This window comes from Mus caroli, unplaced genomic scaffold (assembly GCF_978045245.1).
Source record: "Mus caroli unplaced genomic scaffold, Mus_caroli_1 scaffold_3, whole genome shotgun sequence".
Lineage (NCBI taxonomy): Eukaryota > Metazoa > Chordata > Mammalia > Rodentia > Muridae > Mus > Mus caroli.
Genome location: NW_028227258.1, coordinates 88,866,858 through 88,880,255, shown reverse-complemented (window position 1 = coordinate 88,880,255; position 13,398 = coordinate 88,866,858). Strand labels below are relative to the sequence as shown.

Below are 13,398 nucleotides of genomic sequence, written 5' to 3'. Positions count from 1 at the left end.
ATGGATCGATTCCCATTCTTCTACATGATAACAACCAGTTGTGCCAGCACCATTTGTTGAAAATGCTGTCTTTCTTCCACTGGATGGTTTTAGCTCCCTTGTCGAAGATCAAGTGACCATAGGTGTGTGGGTTCATTTCTGGGTCGTCAATTCTATTCCATTGATCTACCTATCTGTTCCTGTACCAGTACCATGCAGTTTTTATCACAATTGCTCTGTAGTAAAGCTTTAGGTCAGGCATGGTGATTCCACCAGAGGTTCTTTTATCCTTGAGAAGAGTTTTTGCTATCCTAGGTTTTTTGTGATGAAAGGATGGACCATCTAGAGACTGCCATATCCAGGGATCCACCCCATAATCAGCTTCCAAATGCTGACACCATTGCATACACTAGCAAGATTTTGCTGAAAGGACCCAGATATAGCTGTCTCTTATGAGACTATGCCGGGGCCTAGCAAACACAGAAGTGGATGCTCACAGTCAGCTATTGGATGGATCACAGGGCTCCCAATGGAGGAGCTAGAGAAAGTACCCAAGGAGCTAAAGGGATCTGCAACCCTATAGGTAGAACAACATTATGAACTAACCAGTACCCCGGAGCTCTTGACTCTAGCTGCATATGTATCAAAAGATGGCCTAGTAGGCCATCACTGGAAAGAGAGGCCCATTGGACACACAAACTTTATATGCCCCAGTACAGGGGAACGCCAGGGCCAAAAAAATGGGAATGGGTGGGTAGGGAAGTGGGGGGGGAGGGTATGGGGGACTTTTGGGATAGCATTGGAAATGTAATTGAGGAAAATACGTAATAAAAAAATCTTAAAAATTAAAAAAAAAAAACAAAATATAAATGTAAATATGTATCAAAAATAAACCCATTCAGGTATGTAGCAGAAAAGCTTGACTTGTTAATTATAGATAAACTGAAGTCATGTCTTAAGAGAATGGTCACATAAAATAACTAGCATTGTTCAAGGAAGGTTGAGACAGAGAAGAGCTCTATCAGTAAAGTGTTCCCTGCACGAGCATAAGGATCAGAATTAGACCCCTAGATATCAAGGAAAAATCCTAAGCACTGTTGGTCTTATCTCAGCATGGGAGAGATGGGGGCAAGGAAATTCCTGGGACTCATGGAACATCAAGCCAATCTGAATGAGTGAGCCCCGGACCAATATGAGACCCTATATAAATGATATACACTGCTTCTCAAGTGTGATACTTCAGACGGCCATCTGTTGTTAACACTGTTGTTAATGCACAAGTGAGTATGAGCTCACACATATGTGAGTGTACAGACACAAAATAAATGTAAATAGTTTAGGTTTTGGGCCATTATTGAGTACATTTTTAAAACCAATTTTAGGTTTTAAAAGACACAGATTGGGCCTTCTAGCAGGCATTAGAGTCATGAATATTTGTGAACAAAGTAATCAGCCATAGATTCAAAAACCACTTTTTCTTTGCCTCAGGTATATTATCTTATTTATTTCTCAAAGTTAGTGTTTTGCATCATTGCTAATAAGAGAAGGGTGATGAGACACAGAATACTTACCTATTTCTCAAGACCATGGCTTGGTAATATGGAGCAAATGTGGCTCTAGGCGTCTGGTCTGATTTGAGTACATATTTTAGAAACATATCTTTGGAACATACAGTGAGAAAGTTTGAAAATATTAACAGCTAACCTCTTCTTTTGTTTACTTATTGTGCATTTATTTTAGAGGCTGTATGTGTATATACAAATATACTCCTAAATATAGTCTCTTGAGTATGTATAATATTATTAGTATATATGCTTTCAGGGTTGATCATTTTGCACTGGGATGTCATGTGTGTGATCTTCCCTAGAGATGACAACCTCTCCCACTCCTAGCTTTATTCAGTTCCCTATAATTCTTTGTCTAAGATTGAGGCCTCCTGAGTTTTATTTTCCTATACAATTTTTCATAGTCATTTGTATCGTCCTTGTTCAGTTCATATGTGTGTTGTCATGTTGGTGAGACTTTGCAAGTGTAGTGTCTAAGATGTACAGTGTAGAAAAGAATGGTCTTTAGAGAGTTTCAGGGATTGGGTGGAAGAGCCATGTTTCAGCTTCAACAAAGGACAATATAGAAGGATGTTCTGAAGACATGCATGAAAGTTATAATGGACAGGAGTTTTCTAGATCAGTATAAAGTAGGCTAACAAGAAGTACCAGGAAGTTTCAGTACCAGATATCAAGTGAAATTCACAAGGATGTGAGCATGGTATGGAGTACTCTCAAGGAAGCATAAGGCAGTATGGGTACCAGATATCAAATGAGATTCATTAGCATGTGAAACGTGATACTAGCCACTGTCTTCATAGTGTCAGATGGATATGGAGATGTTAACACCAGTGCACAACACCTGGTATGGATTCTCAAACACTGAAAAACTGCACAGGTGATGCTGGAAAACCCTTCTTAATAATCTTAGAATGTTCTGAGTAAATGAACTGTTCACAACATCTAGGTAACACCTTCCATTTTGACCTTTATTTTGTATATCATACCTTAAATTCATACCTCCCATATTTAGTTCTCAATTACAATAAATAAGTATAAGGAATTATACACATGCACACTTTTCAAAAATATAAAGATACTTCAATTATATTATTATGTTGTTATTATTATTATTATGAACCCTCCAAGTTTTCTACTTTTCTTTCTATAAAATTGTCTTGGGAACAGTGGAGGGTTCAGAATGAGTTACTGGATGCACTGATTTCTTTTCTTTCTTCTCCTTTTTCATTTTTAGACATTTTTTTCTTTATGATTTTTTTTTTTGAGACAGGATTTCTCTATATAGTCCTGACTGTCCTGGAACACACTCTGTAGACCAGGCTGGCCTTGAACTCAAAAATATGCCTGCCTCTGCCTCCCAAGTGCTGGGATTAAAGGCAGGATATACTAATTTCTATCTTGTTCAATGTTACCAGTGTTTTCTCTTAAAATATGTGGTTTCTTCATAAAAATGAAATAAACTGTATAAAGGATGGATTTATTTAACAAATTTTGTTGAAACAACTGTTTCCAGAGAAAAGTAGAGTTTTACACCTTTATTTTATGTAAAATACATTAAGTTGGATAATAATCTAAAACAGACATCTATCTATCTATCTATCTATCTATCTATCTATCTATCTATCTATCTGTAATAGACAATTCATATAAAAAGAGACATGTAGGTATATAAACACATCTTAAGGAAACAAGAAGAAAAACTGTGCCTATACTGACATATAAATCATAAAATAAAAACTGTGTATGTGGTTATACAAAATTATGCTTTCACAGTAAACAACACATAAGCAGAAAGTATAAGCATAGATGAAGGATGGAGGGAAAGTATACTGGGAAAAATGACTGGATTTGGGGGCTGTTTCAGGGTGAGATTGAAACCAAATGCAATGGAAATTCCCTAGAAATACAAGAGTGACCCTGGTAGTAATGAGGAATACAGAAAATGAACTGGCGATGCCATCTTCTATATCCAGCTGAGGCTCCGAGGAGCGAGACTCTAACATCAAGCCAGGCAAAATAACTTTGACCTATAATCTTTCCTGCCTGCTGGGCCAATGATGATACAGAACTCATGTGAATAGCTAAACCATGACTAGTTCAAGCTGAGGCTCATGCTAGGAGAAGGTGTCCATGCCTGACATGGCCTGGATAGCCAGATACCAGAGGCTACCCAGGATAGAACCAAACATGACAGAAAGAAAAGAGAGAGAGAGAGAGAGAGAGAGAGAGAGAGAGAGAGAGAGAGAGAGAGAGAGAGAGAGAGAGAGAGAGAGAGAGAGAGAGGAAGGAAGGAAGGAAGGAAGGAAGGAAGGAAGGAAGGAAGGAAGGAAGGAAGGAAGGAAGGAAAAAAAAGCCATCAGAGAAATATGTCCTCAAGCAACCAGTGGGAGTAGACGTAGAGACCTATAGCCAAATACAATGTGGAGCCAGTGGAATCTCTGAAAAGAGGGGTAGGAAGCACTGTAGGAACCAGAAGGTTCAAGGACACCATGATAACACTGCCCAGAGAATCAACTTAGCAGGGCTCCTAAGGGCTCACTCAAACTGAAGCAACAAACATGAATCTTGTATGGATCTGAGCTAGGTCCTCCAGATATATCTTAGGGTTGTATTGCTTGGTGTTCTTTTGGAACTCCAAAAAATGGGAGTAGGGTATCTCTGACTCTTTTACCTGCTCCTGGGACCCTTCTCTTCCTTCTGGGTTGTCATTTCCAGCCTTGCTTTGAGAGCATGTTTCCAAATTTATAGTATTTTGTTAGACAATGCTTGGCAGATATCCTTGTTTATGTGGATAATAGAGACTGAATACCAGTCTTCTAGCTTCTGCTAAACAAACTTTATCCACTAAATGATTTCCACACACTTAGCTATAGTTCTTAAGAACAGTAGAATGTTATGAATAAGTCTTATAATTTTTAAAACAGGTAGAAACTTTTAGCATTAATTGTAAAAGAACAGAATAAAAACTCCTTTCATAATCTCAGAGAAGGAGACAGTTTTGGAGTTGATATAATGTGACTTTCCATGAGAAAAGTTGTAGTTAATATGTAATTTTTATTGCATGCAATTTGATCCCTTTATTTGGTCTTGAATTTTATCAGCTGCTTTTATTTTCTGTAAATGTAAGAGAAAACAACCCAGAGAAAGCCGTGTGAGAAAGTACTGGTTTGCTCCAGTCAGTGGTTACTATTAGTCACCTGAAGATACACTCAGCGTTAGCCAAAGGGCAGAGGAGTAGAACCTATACTGGAAAGAATCTGAAACTCCTCAGACAGATTGCTTCAAGGAGGATACAATCACAAATAGAAATATTGTTATCATTTTGCTTTAGAGCATGCTGGTAATTTCTTTTCAAGACTCAAACACTTAACTGTAGTGAAGGAGTTCATGGTTGTCAATCATTAGCGAAAATTGTCTGATTTAAGATATGTATTTTAAACTATGTTTAACTATTTTCATAATTGGACCCTTTATACAGTCATAATTCTAGGTCTTAATGCCTTTAATTATATTAGTATCTACCTTCAGATATTGTTGATCCTACTGACAATTATTCCTCTTGGAGGTGATGGTGATGGAACCTATTTATTAATTTTTTATAATATAAACAAACATATCCACATTGTTTATTTCTCACAGTTATTCTGACAAATGAACATTATTTAAGAACATACTCTGTACACAGATAAGAAGCATACAAAATGTTTTAAATGATGCACAACAAAATCCAGCAGTATAAAAGAATTGTGAACTCTTGCTCACTCATACAATCTTTTATGTATTTTTGAAGACTACAAAAGAGGGAAAATTATCACCATATATATGATTTTTATATTAGGCAGTTTTCTTTGACAAGCTGTACTGACAACTCCACACAGAGGCAGAAGGCTATGTACTTTAAAAGGAATTAGTGGTGTGAGTCAGACTTTACAGTTACTACCACTGGCAATTCTCAACAGTCTGTACACATCACATGATCATCTCATATAACATGACATTAAAAATATATCTGCGTGACAACTTCATGACATTCACACCCCATGAGCTGCTTACAGAAGCAATGCCACAGCTAGGTCTTGCTTTGCTCTTGGTAAGGACAGGTCATCGTGATTAAAAGTTAGGTATCAAACCGTTAAGCAGCTCCAGTCTACTACAGGCCATCAGTGACCACCAGACAGTGAGTTCTTTTAGAGTACACATCCTAGAAGCAAACACCATCACTGGTTAAAACTTTGTCTATAAGACTATTTCTGAGCTGAAAACTATCTACACAAAACTGAAAGCTACAAAACTGATTTAATATAAATACTTTGTCTTTCATTATCATATTTATGACTGAGGTCTTTAAAACCTTTGGAATTGACTCTGGTATTAATATGTGCTCTTAATCCTTAATGCCAAAACTATTTCTTAGATTAATTAGATGGTTATTTTAGTAATAGCAATCCTATTTTTCTGGATTTCTTTCTGTAGAGAAGATGAGATAACATTTTTCTCCTACATTAGTCTTACAGCACTGTGATGAAGTGCTAGAGGAAAATCAACATACAGGAAGAAAGATTTATTTCCCCTCATGGTTTCATAGTTTTTAATCTATACTTGCTTGACTTTACCAGACATTGAGCCTGGGATGAGGGAGCCTATTGTAGAGTGAACCCTCACGCTGTGGTAGCATAGAAGCAAAGAAAGAGAGGAAGAGATGAGGATCTCAGCAATTCTTTCAAGAACATGCATGACTCTCGCTATTTTCATTAGCCTATCTGCGTTAATTCTTTTGTTAATTACCACAGAGTCCAGGCAGGTAATTGAGCCTCTATCAGTCCAGCCTCAGGAGATACTTCAGATCCAAACTGTGTAATTTGAAAAGTCAGTGTTAAGTATCTTTACTATTAAGTTAATCAGTAATAAATGAACTTTAGACAAAGACTATAGAAACCATTTAATCATAGGATTAAGTAGCTATGAACACCAAAACTGCATCAGTGAAGTGTTAAATAAAGTGCTTTGGCCAATAAATGCTATACCTAAGTAGCTCCTAGAAAACACATGTATTCTATTGCCCTGTTAAGGTCTGAGCCTATTTTTATACATATGATTTGGGGGAATATAACAGTGAGAGAGCAAAGAGAGGAAAACAAGCATAATGAGAAAAAGAAAAAGGCATTGTGTAACAGAATTAAAATTTATAAATAAGCATTTGAATATAAAATGTTCCAGTGGAGGAAATAAATTACATTATCCAATTCATTTATCAAGAAAAATACCCCCAGCATGTCAAAAGAGCATATTAATAAATATAACTGTGAAATAGGGATTGTATCTCTATTTAGGATTTGAGAGAGGAAACTGGGAGCTAATAACTCATGTGTTGTCAGCAACAAAAAAAGCCTTTTGAACTACATGATTTTTCACCAGATATCCTAAATTTATCAAGAAGTGGAAATGGCATTGACTCCTGTCACTTAAAGGAAAAATTTTAATAAAGAAAGAGGAAAAATGAAATGAATAGAATAAACGTTAAACTGCTTTCAGGAGGAGAAATTAACTTTTGTACAATGAATTCATTTATAAAATGATGTTATAATTGTTCAGGAACTTTTTCAAAGATGAGGTCATTTGTTTCCTAACATCCTAACATGACAATAGATCTGTGTTTGAATGTATCTTTGGAGCAACATCTGCATCAAGTTTAACATGTAAAACTTAATGAAGCCAGGAAGTATATCATGTCCCTTATTCTAGAACAATAGCATATAGATTTTTAAAAGGATGTGGCCCACTTATATTTGTTGAATAGAATTTGAAAATGTATATGAATAGAACTTGAAGTATAAAATGCGCTCATATAAATAGCCTTCAAATTCTTAAACATGTCTTAATTATGTAGATGAATTTACTTCATAGAATGTAAGATATTCTTTAAGTGAATAAATGAAAGTGTGAAAAACTGAATGAATGAGTGAAAACCTAGCTACTAGGGTAAAAGAATGAAATGTTACTAGGGTAACAACTGAACTTTGCTAATACCTATGGGGGAGAGAAAGTAAGTTATAGCGAACAGAATGATACTGGGTATACCCACTTCAGCAACCATAACCACTTCAGATCAAGCCTCATATGCAGGAATAGTTGACCAATGTATAATAGATTCCACAGCGCTCTCTGTCTCTCTCTGTCTCTGTCTGTCTCTGTCTCTGTCTGCCTCTGTCTCTGTCTCTCTCTGTCTCTCTCTGTCTCTCTCTTTCTCTTTCTGTCTCTGTCTCTGTCTGTCTCTGTCTGTCTGTCTCTCTCTCTCTTTCTGTCTCTCTGTGTGTGTGTGTCTGTGTGTGTTTATAATTTGGTAATATGTTTTTCATTGTAGAGGTAATTTGGTTATCTTATTTCTTTATTTATTTAATTGTTTTTTTTTCTTTTTTAAAAGGCACTTAAAGTTGCATAAGTGGGGAGGGAGAGAAGGTCTAGAGAATTAGGGGGAGGGAAAGAATATGACCAAAATATCTCTGAATTTTTAAATTGGTTTAAATAATAAAATTATAATAAGAAGAAAACTGGATTTTTTTTTCAATTACCTTTCCCTAACATTGTGTAACAGGATAATGTATACACAAATGTCCCTAACTCATTGAAAACTTTTATTAAGAAAATAAAATCAAGTTAGGGATACTTAAACAACACACATTTCCTTTATACTATTGTTTTATTTGCTTGATAATTTGAAAATGTTTTTATATTTTAGTGTAATAATTAGGTCAGTGTAACTTTTAGTAAGGCAAACAAGCTGGAGTCCTTTTATCTGAGGTATTATATATAACGAGGAAGTGGGTGTGAAAAGTTCATTTCCATTTACACTGTGAAAATAGAGATATTGCCAAATATAATGGAGAAATTTGTAAATGTAACAGCAAAGATGAGATCATGCCATGATTTTTAAAACTTACTTTAAGAAAGAAATCACAAATGTGAAGGTATGAGATCAAATGATGGAGTAATAGCAGATATTTACGTTAAATAGGAAACTTCAAACTGAACAAATTCCGAGTCCAGAATATTCTGAGTGCACATGGACAAGTGTGGATGTTTACAAAGATCTCTATAGAAATCCACATGGTGTTGCATAATGAGGTTTTTGAGCAAGGTCTATGTATTCCAGGTTGACCTCATACACACCAGATAACTAAGGATGATTGTGAACTCCTGATTCTCCTGCATCCATCTCCTGAAAGCTGAGTTTGCAAAGTATGCACCACTATGTCCAGTTTATGTCTTGTTGGGTACTGACCTAGGATTTCATACATGGAAAGCAAGCAGTCTACAACTTGAGCTACATCTGCAGCTTTGCAGGACGCTTAATGCAAAAAACAAATCAGTAAAAATTGGTATTCAAATGTTTGTCATAAATTTTTAACATTCAAATACTTTTTAACTATTATTGGCACATATGCAAGTAATTTTATAGGTATCTAGTATGTTAAATATATAAATTGTAGGGTTTAAATAACTTTACATATTTCTTGGCATACATGTAATATTAACTGTAGAATATAAACAGGAAAAGGAAGTAATGCTTCCATTCGTTTACATCTCAAATCATATCCCACTTCTAAGTTACCCCTCCACAAGCCCCCAATCCTAAAACCTCCCTCTCCTCCCTCCTCTTTGTCTCTACCCCACCTACTCACACTCTCTGTCCCACCTTTTCAGCATCCCCCTTCACTGAGGCATCAAACCTTAACGGGGCCAAGGTTCTCCCCTCCCACTGATATTAGAAGAGGACATTCTCAGCTACCTATGTATCTGGAGCCATGGATCCCTATACATTCCCTAGTTGATGTTATAGTCCCTGGGGACAATGGGAAGTCAGGCCAGCTGATGGTCTTCCGGCCTGCTCCATATTTTTATTCAATTTCCTAACCCTCTGTACCTTTCTCCTGTTCCCTTCAGTACCTGATACTTCCTCCCTTATTCCCTCCCCCTCCTCTTTCCCTCCCAGGTCACCCCTTTCTCCACCTCCTTGCTTTCTTCCTGTTCCCTACCTCAATGCAGGACTGAACCTGGTTTTCCTTCCTCCTAAGCTCCATATGTTCTGTGGGTTGTTATCATGGGCATTGTGAGTTTTGGAGCTAATATCCAGTTATCAGTGAGTACATACCATGTGTGTTCTTTTGTGTCTGGGTTACTTCACTCAGGATGACATTTTCTAGACAAACCCTGTTCTTGCCTCTTCTCCTTTTGTCTTCTCAGGCTGGTGGCCACAGCCTTCCAGGAAAAAGGCAGAGGCCACAGGGTTTGACATCACATACTGTGACATGACATGCTATGATGCAAATAATGATCTTCATTGCTGGCTCCTGAACTGCTGGGATCTTTAAACTACTTATGTAGTAATTATATTTTATAGACATTGAAACAACCCATTCACATGATTATAAGAATATATATATATTCTTATAATTCATATATATATATATATATATATATATATATATATATATATATATGCACAGTGTTTTCAGTGGCCCTGAGACTTTATCAGAGAGCTACTGTAATCTGGGCTTTATGAATTATGCCTTATATTTTAAGCTGGGACCAGTTTTGTGAGAGCTGTTGTTGCTTGCCTTGCCAGTTACAAAAATATCTAGGGATCAGTCACTGTTGTCTTTAGATCAGAATGACCCTGGCATGTTTTTGTAATTTATATATTTTAAAATTATGTATGGTTCAACAAAACGATTAACAACTGGCAACAACTGTGAGGAAAGAGCTAGGCAAGTTTAATTTCTCCAAACAAAGGAACAATGATTTTTCCAATACCGATGTTTTTATCACGTACAAAAAAAAAAAAAAAAGTGAACTGGTTTCTCTCTTGGGAGCTTGATTTCTCCTAAATCACAATAAGATAAAGCATTCAGACTTGGAAGGAAGAAGAGTTAGTTTTCCTTTTCTTTTAAGTCCCGGTGCATTAAATGCTCAAATAACTGAAAGTCCTCTCTGTTTATGAATTGAACAAAGTTTTCCTTTTATATCACTATGAATTAAAAGTTCAAAGAAACAATGACAACCATAGTCCAGAACTGTCATTGCTTACAGCTTTAAAAGATGGATGATGGGGATAGGGTCCACGTAGACAGAGAATTATATAATCCTATTTTATTCCTGTGTGTCCTAGTTCTGACCCATGTTAGAGTTGTAGTCTCCACCATTGGTCTAATCATATCAGGCATTTGACCATGACAGAAAATAAGCATCTTTCTGAAAATGTTAAGTAATTATTAAATCAAACAAGAATTGCAGTAACTTACTAAATGTTAGCACAGAAAAGATTCTTGTCATACATTAAGCTGATATATCTTGATTACAATACTTATAGTAATCAACTCTTTTTTATTCTAAAGAAACTTCATCAAATGACTACAGATGTCACAATTTATGACTTTTTAAATTTTGAACTTTCTCAAGAAGAAGCCCTAATGAATGATGAATATTACCAACATAAAATATTAAAACATATCTTTCAAAGGTTCATTTTGTTTGTGATAGGGCATGCTCTTATATTTAGATACTATGGATGTTTAAGGGCCTAAACCACCAAAGAGTACACATGGAGGGATCCAAGACATCAATGGGAGGAAAGGCCCTTGATCCTCTGAAGGCTCAATGACCCAGGGTAGGGAAATTCTAAGGCAGTGAGGTGGGAGTGGGTGCTTAGGTGTGTGGAGGAACATTCTCATAGAAGAAGGGTAAAGAAGGATGGGATAGGGGGGGTTGTAGAGGGGAAACGGGGAAAGGGGATAAAATTTGAAAAGTGAATAAATAAAATTTGCAATAAAAAAGAAAAAATCTGTACAAAACAAGGAATAGGATTTTAAAACATATTAGAATCATTAAGAGGGACAGTAAAGAAAAGGAAATTCATCAAAGTAGGGAAAAATTAAAGGAGGGAAATTCACTCAGAGATGAAATTTCCCTAGAAGAGGGCCAGGAAGTGGGTGGGTTGGGGAGCAGGGCAGGGGGAGAGTATAAGGGACTTTCAGGATAGCATTTGAATTGTAAATGAAGAAAATATCCAATAAAAATTGTTTATAAATAAATAAATAAATGGATGGATGAATAAATAAATCTTAGATGAGGGGGGAAAAAAGGACACCATTATCTCAAATACAAAACTAGACTTCCAGGCTCAAGTTACGTTAACTCAGTCCAACTACAGTTCAAGCCAAAGTGCAAATCACTGATAATAATCAAAGATTTTTATCTGTTATTCAAAATGAAAAACTGAAAAATAACATCATTTCCTGAATTCATGAATCAATTTTGTTCTAAATAGCAAAGCATCAGGCATATGTCCCAAAAATAAATTGGCTTTTAAAAGTTTTAGCAAAAAGTTCTGTAATCATCTATGAAAAGGAACATTTTAATTACAGTGATCTTCATCAAAGACAAACCAAACTAATCACTATAAAATGCATCATATAGTATTTATAAAAGTTTGAGCATCATTTGCTCAGGTGTTAATATTATACCATTTTACATAAAAATGAAAAGTAATTATGAAGATAGTTGTCTTTAAGTCATGAGAATATAAGCAATAACAAAACTTTGAAAATAGATATTAAGATATTAAGTATTAAAATATAGATAGTCAAGGGTTAAAGTTTCAGAAAAATCTTGTATCAGATTATACTTCACATAGGGTGGACAAATCAATGCCTCACATTTTTCTCCTTTTGATGTTTACTGATTTCCACTATAAACTGTAGGCTCTTTCTTTTTCTGAAGTATCAGCACAGAACTTGTGACTTTCAATGATATTATAAGTTGAATTTTGAACTTACGTGTGCTTTCTTCCCCTGAAAAAAAAAGTTATATAATTAAGAGGGATTTTTAAAGTTTATACTCCAGTGTTTCAGAATGTATCCTCACTTGAAAACAGTGCCTTTATAGGTAGAAAAAAAATATAAGACTGAATTCAAATTTGGTGGGTAGCTTACCTCAGAATTAACAGTGCACATGTACACTGTTTGTTTGTAGATGATTGTAGGAAGACAAAAGTATGCATACATGGGAAATACCATATTAATATGATAAATTGCATTTATCTTCCTGCAGATGGAGAAATGTTGACTGCAAGTAGTCTGGGGCTAGGAGTAGACCAGGGAGACTCACCAGACTGCAGGAACCACCACCTGGAAGACACCTTGATTTCAGACAGTTTTTACATTCTGACTGTGATAAAATTAATTTCCATTGTTATGAGCTACTTTGTTTTTGGGTCATTGCTAAGGCAGAAATGACTCCATGTCTTTTTATGTAGAACAGGATGATAATAGATGTTGCTCCTGGATTTCTCCTTTGCAAAAAGGCCTAATCTGAGTTATATATTAACATAAACTGAACTTCATTAATATCATCAACAACACAGAAATAGAGTGTTGGAGAAATAGATGCTATCTGATCTATATATTATCTATCTATCTATCTATCTATCTATCTATCTATCTATCTATCTATCTGTCTGTCTGTCTGTCTGTCTGTCTGTCTGTCTGTCTTCTGTCTGTCTGTCTTCTGTCTGTCGGTCTGTCTGTCTGTCTGCCTGCCTGCCTGCCTGCCTGCCTGCCTGCCTGCCTGCCTATACCTCTATGTATTATCACTACTCTCTAATCTATTTATCTATCCAACTACCTATAATTCATCTATCATATATATAATATGACTATATTATATATATTATATATGCAATATATGCTACATTTAGTTCCACCATCTTTTTATACTACTATAACATTTAATTAGATTGCAATAGGATCTACATGCAGGACTATATCGCTACCTTCTTGATAAAATGTGTCATTTATGA

General features: G+C 35.7%; 1 long non-coding RNA gene across 1 annotated transcript in view; it reads left to right on the top strand.

The window, feature by feature from the left end:
- Positions 1 to 12,745, top strand: part of LOC147005619 (uncharacterized) — a 442,787-nt gene extending 430,042 nt beyond the window's left edge. The window contains exon 5 of the long non-coding RNA XR_015046621.1: positions 12,651 to 12,745. This is a non-coding gene — a long non-coding RNA (uncharacterized LOC147005619). The remainder of the gene's footprint in view (positions 1 to 12,650) is intronic.
- Positions 12,746 to 13,398: the final 653 nt, after the last annotated feature.